The 14,629-nt window shown below is 36.2% G+C and overlaps 1 protein-coding gene across 1 annotated transcript in view; it reads left to right on the plus strand.

Annotated features, from left to right (window-relative positions):
- The window catches only part of snx29 (sorting nexin 29), a 94,315-nt gene that overhangs the window by 30,028 nt on the left and 49,658 nt on the right, over positions 1–14,629 (plus strand). The window lies entirely within an intron of this gene.

The following is a 14,629-nucleotide window of genomic DNA, read 5'->3' on the forward strand; positions in this document are numbered from 1 at the left end:
ATTTAATACTCTGGTAGAAACTGGAAGGTTAAGGAAAACTGAGAGAAGTTTAGGAACGCTGCTTATAAAGCTCTCGCTTTCAAGGGATAGTTAACGCAAAAATACAAGTTCTGTCATCATTTATTTACCTTCATGTCATTCAAAATATGACTGCATATGACTCTTTCTTTTGTGGAACACGGCAGAAGATATTTCGAGAAATGTCTTGTTGGTCTTGTCTCCAGACAGTGGAAGTCAATGGGGGTCCATGTTGTCTGGTTACCAACATTCTTCAAAGTATCTTCTTTTGTGTTCTGCAGAAGAAAGAAAGTCATACAGGTTTGGAATGACAAGGGGGTGATGAGAAAAAATATTTTTATATTTATCCTTTCCCAAACTTCTTTCAAGGTGAGTCCCACCTTCATTTTACAGGTGCTAACTTTTACAAGTTCAGCAATGGTTGTTTTTTAAAGATTTCAGTGTAACTTGATTCAAAAACTTAAGGTTATATAACCTTTCATTTTCAGAGAACTGTAATTACACACAACCATGTCTTTGAACAATACATCTCCTCGCATTGTATGCTCCATAATGGTGTCTGTGCATTAATTATGCAGGCAGGCGTTTGACATTGTTTTTCAAGTGCGTTTTGATGCAGCCGACCCTCTGACCTCTTATCCTTTCAGGATTTTAGTGTTTCCTTTCTGCTGACACTCTGAAAATTTTATGCAGCATGTGGCGAGGAGGTCAATCGTTTTTGCCATTTTTTTCAACCCCAAACGGATTCACATCTTCACATTGACATCTTTCTTGCGTCTCTAAATTCATCAACAAGGCATCCGACATAAACTCACCCAAAACCAGGAACTATTGGCGGCTCATCTGTTTGCTCCAGCTGAGTTCATCTGATAAGCGTCTCAAACGGCAGCTGCCATCACTATTACTAAGGAAAGGAATTCTTCCAGCATCATTAGGCCTACAGGCTTTTCAAATATGACTATTATTTTTGGTTCATACTGTCCTTGTGCTGTTTTTTAGTATTGGTCTGTAATGAGTTTTCAAGGAACATATTCAAACTTTTCCAAATCAGACCGAAGTGTAAGACAGCTTGTTGTTGAGATGTGTTCAAATGCATGAGATCTGTAGGGCTGAGGTGCATTCGGTTGTTATTCTAGCATCCTTATTTATCATAAATAGCATATGAATGCAAGGGAACAGCGATGTATGGTTCACATCACAATGCTCGATCTTATTAACATTTTGCCACTTGTGACTTAATATCTAATGACAGTTTAATCTGAACAGTAATTAGGTTCCTGGCTGATTAAATCGGATATGCATGTTGAAGCTTATTTGTGTACTTGCATGGATGCCAAGGGAAGAGATTACCTCCATATCCTGTAAGAGAATGTCCTTGTTCAGCCTTGAAGACTTCAGAAAAGTTTGACATCCTCCATCATTGCAACAGTTTGATGTGGAAGTTTTAGAGGTAGGAGAACTTTTGAACCTATTAAAAGAAACGGGAAGAATATTAGCGGCTTTTACTTGTCATGTGTCAAGGGCAATGAAAGTTAAAGTACTAGTTTGTTTCAAACCCATATGCTGTTATTTTTTGTTTACACCAAAAAGTAAAACTTGCTTGGTGGATCTTGTCATTTAGCAGCAGTATATAGACCATCTCCACAAGGACAATAGAATATAACTATTATAATACAGTACATGCAAATATATAGTTCATTTGAGTTCTGAAGCTCTTCTAAAGCCTTTAAAAAAAGCCTTTATAGTTATTTTCCCAACCAATACGTTTTTGTTGGAAAAATTTAACTTCTCTCCGTTTTGGCTTTTCATTTACTGTGAAACAGCTTTTTTAACAACGAAAATGCTCTCCAAAGTTAATACACTTGAAAATTGCATTGTGTACTAGGAAAACTATGGCTGTCAAATGAGTTATTGCGATTCATATTGTGTTTACACCGATAAATGAATGCGCACTTTTGTGACCCCAACAGAACCGGTTCACATTCACAAACAAAGAGTGCCTGTAGATTATTTCTAAATCAAAAGAAACCGAGAAGAACCGTTACTTTGCTAAACTTGTCTCTGCAATATTTTCAATTTAAACTCCGATAACATGCTCAACCGCTGAATGTCAATGTATCATACGGTTTCTTTAAATTCTGCCGAACTAAATGACCCATTTAACAAAATGTTTATTAAATACAATGAACATACAACAAAATTCAACAAATCGTTTATTTAATAGAATTATTATACTGTAAAATAATGACACAAATGAATATTATCAAAAATTAAATAAACTATAAATAGTTATATTATTAGACACTAGCCAAACACAAACCGGAAGTTCACTGGGTGGAAATATCTGCATGTATTTATTCATATATACCAATAATTTAAATGATATATAAATTTGCATTCATTTTTATATTTTTCTTAAATATATGCATGTATGGGTTTTTAAAAACAAAATTAATATGCACAGTACACAGACGTATATAATGTAAACACAAACATTTATTCTGGATGCCATTAATCCAGATTAATCGTTTGACAGTCCTAATGAAATCCGAGGCCTTGAAAATTGCAACATATTTATGTCTACTTTGGCTGCTCTCTGGTTCAACAGCAATCGATAGTTGTGTTGCATACTTCAGATTGTATTTTTCATAGAAGAGAGAATGGTTACTCGCAGTATTTGCTTATTTGCTTGGCAGTGGGTATTTATTTCTTTTGGAACTTTATAGTGATGTGTTATCTGCTAAAATAACTCCACCTTATTGAGTCCGTCCATTAAAAAAAAATCTGTAACTTTCCTTTACATTTCACAAAATTTTAAAGAACCGAAAAGTAAATAAACGGCTGATGAAAATGATGCATGTAGAAGCGTCTTGATTTACGGCACCTTGCCAACTTTTGGTTGATCTTTATTCATAATTTGTATTGATCTTCTGGTCACTGTGAACAGTTATAGTGTGGCATTGTAAGAGCCGCAAAACAATTCTTTAATCCTTTGTAATTTTGTGTTTGAAATAACCACATGGAACAAACCGAGGACGAGTAAACAAAGACAAAATTGTCTGTCAATTTGCAGAACAATTTCTTTCATTTCTTTGTTTTGCAGCCACTGTTATTAGTCTGCAGTGACAGATTCTTCGCAGTGATACGCACACGGCATATGGAGTAGTGATGTCACAGGCCCACACAGGCGTGGTAATTACGAGGGCCATACGCTTCCTCTATATGACATTTTTAGATTAGTGCGTTCAGTGCCTAAGCCCTCTGGATATAGAAAGTATCACATAAAAATGCTCTGATGCGTTTCCTGCTCGTGGTCGAGGGGATGGACTGTAATCTCTCCATATGAAAAGAGTCATTCTCAGTGAAATTGCTCGGAATGGCATCTTTCTCAGGGGTTGCTTTGTGATAACCTCGCTGTCGGTTATTCATAGGGATTTTAAATGGAAAATTGTGCTCTGGAAATGTTTAATGGATAGCTGAAGGTCCATTTTGCGTCAGTTCAGATTTTGACAATAGAAAATATTACATTTACATTTTAAAAATATTGATTTTAATGCGTTTTATACATTTAGGTATACGCATTTGGCAGACATTTTTATTCAAAGTGAAGCATTCAAGGTACATATTTTATCTTTATGTCCATTCCCTGGAACTTTTACATTTTTTGCCTCAAGTTCTACCAGTCGAGGAACCCGGAGATATACTCATTTTTCTTCATCTATCTGCGTGACATGTTGTGTTTTTATTGTTTAGATTAAGTAGATGAAAATAACAGCTACATGGCATCTTTGTTTGAACATGATTGTGTGATTTAAATTGCAAGTTATTTTTGAAATGAGACGTCAGGTGGCTACTTGCACGGCAGGTTTTGAGACTACATTCAGGTAATGGAGTCATTGTCAATATGCTGTTATCTTAATTAAGGTTTCACAAGATGTAAATCCTCACAAGACCACATATGAAGCTGTCTGGAACATAAAATGTGTCCTTGATCAGGTGGAAAAAAAGGCCAACAGAATGGCCTGGACCTCAGTCTTGTGTCACCCTGAAAGTGCAATAATTGCCTGCTGTCTGTATATTATTCTACTTATGACTCGGCTGCCTACTAAAAACACAAATTTATGGACATGAAATATTGATTTTAATTTATTACTAGGGAGACACCGAAATGAAAAATCTTGGCCGAATCCGAATAAAAATTAAACACTTGGCCGCTGGACGAATATCCAACACCGGTGGCTTTTCATATTTCTTCTATGTATTTAGCCAATTTTTTCACTATTGCATAAACTGAAAGGTCAAAATGTGCTTTTTATATTTTGTCTTGCTTTTGAATACTATACAATATAACTTAAAATAAAATTGAGAAAAACAAGTATGCTAAATGTACTGTACTCTGTACCCCTACAACACAACACTTAATTAAAAAGTGTCATTCAACATTATAAGCTAAAAATATATTTAAAAAAATATAATGATAAACAAAAACTGTTGGATTATTAAAGGCCACACTGCAAAATGGTTTAAAGACAAAAACATCCATGCAAGCAATTCTGACGGACAACCATTTCAAATCACATCTCTCTTCCAAACTCCGCCCACTAAAGCTGACTGTTCTCTCAGAAGGTTCACTCGTGGCAGGGATGCACAGAACAAGTTGACAAGTTGTTTGTACAGGGAACTGTGTGAATGCAACCACTGTTTGATGTCAAAGGAAGTCATGAGAGGCGGCGCTAGTGTCAAACTGCCCACTCCAGTCTGAAGTACAAGTTGCTTGATCATATCACACGTCACACGTTTGCTTTTTTCGGCCGAATATTTTTGGTTGACGAACATTCAGCATCCCTATTTATTATCTTGGTTGCAGAGAAACTTGAAGTTCCTGCTATCAAAAACACAGAAAATGCAATAAACATTCAGTATGACAGAGACAGCCCCAATATTACCATGTAAATATAAATGTTATTTTAAATATTTATTTGAAATCTAAGTTAATTGTTATGGACAATGGACACATTTTCTTATTGATGTTTTCTTTTTGTTATTGTGGTCCAACTGACCTTTTCTAAAGTTTTATAAACTTTATTGGCATATTTGTGTTGAAGTGAATAATGAAGCCCGCCGAGACCAGTCAGTTGCAAGACTGTGCCAGTCTCAATAACAAATAGAGAGAAACCACAGAAACAAAACTGACATGACAGTAAAACAATCTCACAAGAATTAATTTATGAGAAGGTTCAATTATTTGAAGAAGTATAATCTCATTTGTATATTCTTGTACGATTTGCTTCTTTTTTAGGTTTGGGGTGTCCAATAATTGTATATTTTTGTGTGATACACATTATACACATTTATTTGAATTAGAGCAATTCTATGCAAATGTCAACCTTAAGATGAAAACATCAGATTTTCCACCATACTGATATTTCGGATGTAAATATTTGGTAGTTTAAAAACCCATGTGAAGTCTCCCTAAACGTTTTTAAAGCACTTCTTTGTTTTTGAAACATAGTCTGGTAAATGAATGGTCACATTCATAACTGTCCATATTCCCCATAATGGGCACATAAATATAAAAAAAGGAACTGTTTTGTGGTCTGTGAAAAGCCATTCCTTCTTCCTTTGTTGGATATTATTGCTTCTGGTTTGTACATTTTAAATTCACAGAAACCCTTTGAAGTATGTCGTCTCTCAGAATCTAGAATTTTTCTCTTTTTAAAACGGAAAACTCATGGATAGACAGTTTGGACTCCATCATTATGGGTTTCATAAAGTATAAACACATGATTCATAATACCTGTAATCCATGCATTCTCTGAGAATTTATATTTCAAGTTTTGACTGAAAAGGTCACATCCATGATGCTGGAGTTACCCATTAGCTGCCTCGTATTTGACAGGGGTCAAATATACAGTTTAGCCGTCATTACACAAAAGTGATTGACCGTTCCAACTCCAATATTTCATTCAGAATCAAGTAATCTACACAACCAATGTATAACAATTACACTTAAGCACAGCTTTGATTTTTTATTGTTGTGCAGTATGGTTTTTCCATAAGCTGATTTCATTTCTATCTCATAACCAGAAACCACCTATCTGATGTCTGATGTACTGTATCACTGTCCTCAGCAGGAGCCTGTAATTTAACTGTGTGTCAGAGGTGGTACACCAACGGCCTCTCCTGTAGATTTCATTTTCAGCTCTCTTCAGAGACTCTCAGTCCCTAGTGATGAACGCTGGCCGTGGGTGAAGGCCATTGTACCCCAGTGTCAGACTGCAAGTTCTCATAATAGAGTGTGATAGCATCAGACTAACACTGGGTCCCTGTGCCAGCAAAGCCTACTCTGAACTTCCCAAGACTTCAAATAGGAAATATCTAAATTACACTTGCTAATGGAGTGCAGAGATGACAATTCTTTTTTTCTTAAATTTTCTATCAGGGACATCTTGCCTTTTTGAAATGAAAGGCTTTCACTCATTAACTATTTAAAAGAAAAGTGAACATTCGCAACCAAGCTCCACGTGCATACCCGCTTAACCCATTTCTTCAGTTTTTTACATGTGCGTTTCCGGTCTTTTAATAAATACTGGAGGACATTAATATCTAATGTTCACTCCCTAGTTCAAGACACAATACATGAAGTAAATCAATAATAGAGTAATTAACTGTAAACTTAAAGGGATAGTTCATCCAAAAATAAAAATTCTGCCACAATTTCACATGTCTTTGTTCTCATGAACACAGAGAAAGATATTTAAAAGAATGCTTGTAACCGAATAGTTGGCCACCATTGGCCATCAAAGTAGGGAAATAACAATGGTAGTCAAAAGTGCCCCAGAACTGTTTGCTTTCCTACATTCTTCAAAATTTCTGCTTTGTGTTAAACAGAACTAAGACATTTTTCAAAGCAGTCTTTCCTACTCTGGTAGTCAGTGGTGGTCAAAAACTGTTTGGTTAGAAGGATTTTTCCAAATAACTTTCTATGTGTTCATCATAACAAAGAAGTTAAAACAGATTTGAATAATATGAGTTTGAGTAAAAGACAGAATATTTTTGGATGAACTTCTCCTTTAATATGTGTTTTTATATTATTTAAGCTCGAGTTTGCTTGAATTTATCTATGAAACCAGTGGCTTGACATTTCTATGTTACTGTACTGTGTTTTATTTGTTGTTTTTTTGGGGGGGGTATGTGTGAAAAAACACAGTTCCTAACTTTTGAATAACCCTACTGTCATTACTCTTCTAACTTTTTTATGAAGGGTTCGAACCGCTTTCCTGTATTCAAACTGTGTAGCTCCTTACTTAAGTTTTATTGTATACACTTGTTCTGTATAGCTTGCAGATATTTCCATATTACGGAGTTGACAACTTGAAGAATACATCAAACAGCAACTTTTTTTCTTTTGGTGGCTGATTTAGAATACAACAATCTCTTTGCTTTTTTACTAGATGATATTCCAACCTGATCAGCACAAATTCATATGATGTGAATCATGAAGCCCCTCCCCTTACCCCACCACTTAACGTCACTGGAGCGCCAGTCGATCATACGGAAACATAATTTCCCCAAAATTAGCCACCTTGTAAAATAGTTAAGAATTCTTGAGATTGTGTTGCATTGCTCACTTGAATCATTTTACGTACAGTGCCATTATCGCACTTACACGCTGTGTTTTTCTTCTGGGATGAAGATTGAACGCATCTTCCCACATTCTCTCCTCGCCATCAATCCTGACAGGCACGAAGCCATGATTACTATCAGACGCTGTTTAAAACTCCCTCGCCATGTTGAAAACTCGCCTAATGTTGCCTCACGAGACTGGTGGATATTTTGTTTTTTTTTCCTACAGTTTTTTGGTGGCTGCGTGTTGAAATAATTGATTTGACCTACTTTAACATTTCTCATTAGTCATCTGCAGGTTTATCAGGCGCGGTGCATTTAATTATGGCGGGAAGGCAAATTAATCGTCTGTAGGCTCCGGTCCCTCTCATGGGGAGGGGCATTTCCCTTAACCGCTGTCAAGACTATTAACACAATAACCAAAAAGCAATTAGATTGACTTTTAGAAATGGCAGTCAATTACACTGACTGGAATTAGAGTGTTGAGTGTTCAATAAAGGAGCTTTCAGCAAAAAACAACAAGCATCCCTCCCCCCGTCCTTAAACGGCCCAGAATGAACTAAATAACCAAAAAGGACTATTGGGGGAACTGTGTCTACCTCAAGACTTTTTTAATAACACAACAGAGACACGGTGAATGAATCACGGGTTATTAAGGCCACTAAAGGTTACAGGAATATAATTTGAATCTCAATTACGGATGATTCTAGCTTGGGTTTTATTTGTACTATGGTGTTTTCAGAATTTCACCATTAATGAGCCCCAACAAACACTGCTTGTGTTGTCAGTGCAGGCGATATTTTCAGGTCACGATACTTATGGATTTGATGATAATGTGGATAATGAGGAATGCTTTATATTTTACAAATAGGGATACTTTTTAAGATTCATAGTAAAGATCTGTACTAATCTGATGTGAAGAGAAATTATGGGTAGTTTTGCCTGGTTTGTATCTAGCGTTTTTAAAAATGGTTAGACATCCCAAAGGAAACAGTCTTGGTTTTGTTTGATGTGCTTTATTATACATGCTTCCTCAGAGATAAAGAAATTATACATTTTACTCAAATTGTCAAGCATGGCCAAATATTTAAGGACTACATAACATTAAAAAAGGTTTCCTGTAGCTCAGTGGTAAGAGAATTGCTTTAACAACGCAAGGTTGTGGGTTTGATCCCAGGGGATTGCAAATACCTATGTAAAATGTATAGGATAAAGCAATGTAAGTCACTTTGGATAAAAGTGTCTGCCAAATGCCTAAATGTAAAATGTAAACATGAGATCATGAAAATTACATGTCATGCAGTGTGTAAGTTGTCACGGTACCATAAACATGTCTTATGATACTATATCAGCTGAAGTATCTTGATACCAAGTAGTATCGCGATGCTGTGCCATAGAATTCAAATCTATACAAATACACAGATTTAGATTAAACATTTTGTATTTACTATAGTGAACTGTATTATACTTTGCACTAGAATATGTTGTTGTATTAACTGTAGTAATTGGACAAATTGTCGCAAATACTGTAGTATAGTTAAATATTTACTATGATAAAAACACTAGTATCTATGAGTTTAAGTAATTTACTGTAGTAAATACTAAAGTACACTAGATAATTTTTCACGTGGAAACAAAAATGTATTGATACAGCAGTCTTATAATTATAAAGGGAAATATTAGGCTTACTTTAAATGCAAAACTAATACGGCCAGTAGTTGGCGTCTATTTTCCACCAAGTTAGTGAATCATTTAACCAACTCATTCTATTGCCAATTTGAATCATTAACTCAGAGTCATTCAAAACACACATTCATTTAGGAGACAAAGACCGCAAAAAGACAGATGTTAGTGTTCAAATGAATATCAATGCGCATATGCAACATTAACTACGGTACAACGATACTACCGTTTCTAAAGTAGAGAACATTGCGGGTATTTTGAAGCGTACACCGCGCAGCGCTAGTGTGCAATGTTGCCGTGTTTGAAAGTAAGCAGTCTGCCATGAGGTAAACCCGAAGGGGAATGAATAATGGCTTGGAAAAGGGAGTCGACGCTGAATCTCGCAAACGAGTTGTCCCTAGTCCAATTCGCAAACCACAGTGGATATACGTCACTGTGTATAGTCCCAGCCTATGTTTTGCTAGGATTTCCTGCGAAAACTTCACTCTTTTCCACCAAACACAGGGGCGCCGTATAGGGGGGAAAAGTTAGGACAATTCCAAGGTCCCATGACTGACAGGGTCAATATAACTAAACTCATATAAAGTTATTAAACCATCATCATATTAAACCATATTTATATAATAATAAAATTAATGATCACTTTGTTTTTGGCAGTAAAAGTCAAAAATCCCGATTGACAGAAAAGTAAACATCCATATTGACCGACCACCCCCTGTATCTGCATGAAATGGTTTGGTCCTGCCTTAGCGCTCTCAGTGACTGTGTTTAGTTGCAGTCAGTAGATGCGCCAGAACTGAAGTGACCACAATGTTGCCTAGTAACGTTAAATCAAAATCTGGTTTTCAAAAAGGGAAAGAGAGAAAAGAGAGAGAGGAAAGACAAAGGAAAGGGTGTCAAACTGTAACCCAGTTTTTCACCAAGAAAGATGGGGAGCCTATAGTCTGTGAGTGGTATTAACCTGTTGGCTTAATGTCCATAGTGAAATAAGCTAGCTAGCTACAGACTAGTGTTAGCCTACATTGAATCACCATTTAATCAGTAAAGGGAAACGTTACGCAAGATATTCATATTAATATATGTGCAGCTTAGTTAAAAAATCTGCTGTTTTCATTGTTTTGAGAGGATGATGTTTATTTATTTTGATTCAAAAGTTAATATATATTTAAATTTGTTTGTTTTCTTTTTTTTAATAATAATATTAAATACCATTTTTTTATAGAATTTTCCATTTTGTCAAATTTTATAATAAAAATACATTGAGACTGTAAAAGATGGCCTTCAGCACATTTTTAGGGTTGCTTTTAATCTTGCATCAAATTGTGAACTGCATAATAGACTTGCATGCATGTACAAATCACCAGAAGTAAATATTGTGCTAGTACTAGTATTGAACTACAAGAAGCAAGACAGTTGCAAGCCTTTAATTAGAGTTATGTAAAGCTTTTGATGGGACAGGGGGCCCAATTAGATTTTTTGTCATGGGGCCCCCAAACACTGTAGCTCGTGAGCCTCATTCGCGGTAAACCAATCACAGCAAACTTGACTAGAGGAGCTACAACTTATCGATAAAATCGATATTTTTGATTATATGGTCTGTGACATCACTTGCGAGCTGTGCAGTTATAAATCAAGCGTGTCGTCTTCCCTTTTAAAATTACTGTTTTAGATGTGTCTCTCCGTGCATGAGCTGCGCAGTTTAAAAGTCAGATGTCTCTCCATGATCCATCTCTTCTTGCAGCGCGAGATGCGCAGTTTTAAAGTCACACGTGTCCCTCTGTGCATAGGTCTCTCCGTGCAGCGAGGGGTGTGCAGTTTTAAAGTCATACGTGTTTTGCATTCATCTCATCAAGCTGCACAGTTTTTTAGTCTAAAAGGGAGAGGGGTTTTTAAAGACAAAATTCAAGATTATATTAGTAAAAACCCAATTTTGGCCGTTTGCACTTTGCAAAGTACATAATAGGCTAAGCACCCTGATTTGGTGGTTTATTTAGTTCAGAGGTGGAAAGTAAGGAAGTACATTTACTGGAGTACTGTCCTTAAGTACACTTTTTTAATATTAAAAAAAATATGCTTCTAATATGACACACCTGAATCAACTCACCAGGTGTGTTAATTATGGAGACATTCACAACAGTTTGGGAGAAGTCTAATGAGTTGTGTATACTTTTCCTATATCTGATTTATTTATTAAAAGCAAAAGATGTAATTACATTTTTATACGATTAATCGGAAAAAAGTTATCGTCCAACTAAATGATTATCAAAATAATCGTTAGTCTAGCGGAAAGACTGATGAATCGCAGAACTAATCATTTGAGAGTCAGTCAAGGTGTTAGGTAATAATAACTACCTATTATTACAAAATAATAGTGTTTTACACCTTCTATGTACACTTTTTGTTGACACACCCTAAACCAAAGTAGGACCTGAAAAATCCCTAGTTTTTTACTCTTGTCATATGTCATGTTTTTGCTTTATTTATCGCATAAATTGGCTTAATGATGAAGAACAGAATCAGGATTCTCAAAATAAAGCTCTTGTAAGATTACAAGCTGAATCACACTGGGTTATTTTAACCCCAGTGCTCAAGAAAGGGATTTCTTGATCAAACACCGCCATCTTTCCATCCCCTTATGATCTATTGTGATACGGCTTTACCATCAGCCTATAAAAAGGAACTCCAAATGTAGTGAAATTTCTTTGTTGTTGTGGATATTGCACAGTATTTTGCATTTTAGCAGCGTTGCCCAGCCTGGCCCACCCTAGCCAAATATAAATCTGTGTTGATAATGTAAGACTCAGCATCACCACCAGCCAAACAAACATCTCTGGCCCCTTCCTCATTAATCTTGTTTTATCGCTTCCTGTTAGACGCGTGGCATTACTGTTATCAGGCTTTACTCATTTATTGATACTTGTTCTAATTTCCGACGTCTGCTTTTTTATAAAAGGGCCTAATCGCACACCCGATGGCCTTTCTTTGATGTGAGAGAAACCATCTGGTGATAAAAGCAGTTGTTCGCGACATATTTGGATTGAACTGCTTCAAGGATTTTATTTTCACAAAATTGATGTGTATGTAGTGAAGTATAAGGATGAAATGGTAACCATTGCTGTGAAAAACAAAAAAATCCAGGAAAAGATTTACCCTTAACTTTTAATTTTAAGGTCACTACTTCAAAGAGAAAAGCAGAACATTGTAATCCGACTGTGACCCAGCTTTAGAGTTACTTATTTATTACTTATATCTTTCTCAAGTCAGATTGAGGTCAGATGAAGGTACTCAAATATGTAATATTAAGGATTGTGAGCGAAGTTCTCTATGGTTATTCTTTAAGACCCACCCAGCGTTTGCCCTCTCCAAGGTGTACGGTGTTAGTATGCAGTTTCACGTCCGGGCTTCAGATTGACTGCGTCCTGTACTTAGTAAAGATTGTTGATGGAATGATACGCTGCTGTTATCTCAAGCTGTCTCGCAGGAAGCGACTGGGGCATGATGGGAAAATAGATGGAGATTAGTTTGATCAACAGTCTCATTAAGTGTGCGTATATTTCTTTATTCTATCTTCATCACATCAGCAGGGACTTCGTTTCCATATGTCAATCAATGCATATAATGTACATTTACTCCCACAAATGTATTCAAGGGCGGGCTCTAATATCCTGCGTGTCTTTATTCATATCTTTACAAATTGTGTGCACATACTTTTTTTAAATCCACCTTTCCTGAATCATATTTGATTATATGAATAATCATGAGGTTCTTGATGAAAGCAGATGTCAGTTCATATTTCCTATACATAGCTGTTGAACAAGATAAGAGGCCACCAACTATTTTTTTAATTTTTTCGGCATTTAGAACGTATAGGTTTAACGCTATGCATTACTTTTAAATGTATACTCTTGTACTTATTCAAACAGTTTTCATACCGTTTTTTTAAATATTATAACACTTGGGAATGTTATATATATATAAGGACTATATATATATGTATATATATATATATATATATATATGGAAAGGACTTGAACACAGCTTTCATATGGTATCACCATCGGTAATATGTAAAATTTCACCATGTTTTCCCTGATTGCATCACATATGTATATTAAAATGTATATTAAATCTTAAAGGGATAGTTCACCCAAACATGAAACTTCTTTCATCAATTGACTTACATGTTGTTTACATTTTCTTAAATTCCTATGAACACAAAAAAGATATTGAAAGAATGTTTGTAAACAAACTTTTAGGGGTCACCATTGAGTACCATAGTAAGAAGAGCTACCACTATGGTAGTCAGGGGTGTCCCAAAACGATTAGATTTCCTACATTCTTCAAAATATCTTCATTTGTGTTCACAGAACAAAGAAATTTATACAGTTTGAAACAACTAAAGGGCGAGTAAATGATGACAGAATTTTCATTTTTGGGTGAAGTATCCCTTTAATGATAACTTACACCAGCCCCTCAGGCAATCTCATTTTTTTCCCAATTCTAGGGCTGTTTTTTTTTTAATCTTCATATGCAATAAAACTTGTCCGACACACCACAACAAATACATTTTTGCAGCATGCCTTAAAAAACATAAATAAAAGAAAAATAAGGTCCAATTTTATTATGTGTATTTCCGGCTGGCACAGAATAATCCTTCACACAACAAGTTTTTCATTTGGCTCCACAGGACTATAACACACCGTTGCATGGACCAATTTAATGTTGGCCCAGTGTGAGAAACCTCACACACACCAGCGCTATATAAGTGCATGTATTATTAATGCAGTCAGCCGTGACTGTGGTCGACAGAAATCAAGGTTGAGCGGCACATTGGAGGTAATGCGAGTCCAGTCCACTCTTGCTGACAGTAGTGGCGTGTGAGTTAGTGGGATGTGTAGACTGTTGGCAGAGCACAGATAAGACTCAGCGCTGAAATGGCGGGCGGCTGTGTGCGGGTGAGGTGATAATGTTCAGGACTGTTGACTTGTACTGGGTAGATTTATTCCTGGCTTTATGGGAAACTTTTTTAGCTGAGCACCACCTCCTCCACTCCATCGTTACCCCGGCAGATATGCGCCCTATGGAGCCTTTGCGTGCATATCTCCGCTGTGCCGATGATGCGTTCAACCCTCTATCAGCCGGTCGGTGTTAACTCCAGTCCTTTGCTATCTAATCCACCAATCGCTGCACCTGAAATCAATCTCTCCATTTCTATACATATGCGGATTTACTTTCCCTCTTGGGAGAAGAAATGAGAGAACCTAACAGCTGTTCCGCTGAACGGCGGCCAGGTCCGGGGTTG

The sequence above is a fragment of the Triplophysa dalaica genome, chromosome 17, assembly GCF_015846415.1.
Source record: "Triplophysa dalaica isolate WHDGS20190420 chromosome 17, ASM1584641v1, whole genome shotgun sequence".
Classification (NCBI taxonomy): Eukaryota; Metazoa; Chordata; class Actinopteri; order Cypriniformes; family Nemacheilidae; genus Triplophysa; species Triplophysa dalaica.